General features: G+C 29.2%; 1 protein-coding gene across 13 annotated transcripts in view; it reads right to left on the bottom strand.

Moving 5' to 3' along the window:
* Window positions 1–301, bottom strand: part of LOC120588007 (LIM and calponin homology domains-containing protein 1) — a 94,906-nt gene that overhangs the window by 94,072 nt on the left and 533 nt on the right. The gene's annotated exons all lie outside the window — the stretch shown is intronic.

The following is a 301-nucleotide window of genomic DNA, read 5'->3' as shown; positions in this document are numbered from 1 at the left end:
TGTAAATTTCCAGAGAAGAGATGATTCCAAACGTCAGGATATTAACTCGGTATACAGGATAATGGAAAACAGAATCGTGTTGTATATGAGATAGGTTTTCTGATTTCTTTAAAATTGTACAATGAAAAATGGCATATAGCCTATTTTATAGTGAAAGAAAATATTAGAATGAGAATGTTAAGCAAATATAATAACACCCTGGAAATTATAAAGAAGGGGGGTGGGTTATAGCTAATTTTCTTATTTTATCTGCAGAAGGTCATTTCTTACATTCCTCAATTTAACCTTAAAAAAAAAAAAA

This window comes from Pteropus medius, unplaced genomic scaffold (assembly GCF_902729225.1).
Source record: "Pteropus medius unplaced genomic scaffold, Ma_sr-lr_union100, whole genome shotgun sequence".
In the NCBI taxonomy this organism is placed as follows: domain Eukaryota; kingdom Metazoa; phylum Chordata; class Mammalia; order Chiroptera; family Pteropodidae; genus Pteropus; species Pteropus medius.
Note: the sequence above shows the minus strand (reverse complement) of the source record. Positions and strands in the feature narration are given on the sequence as shown.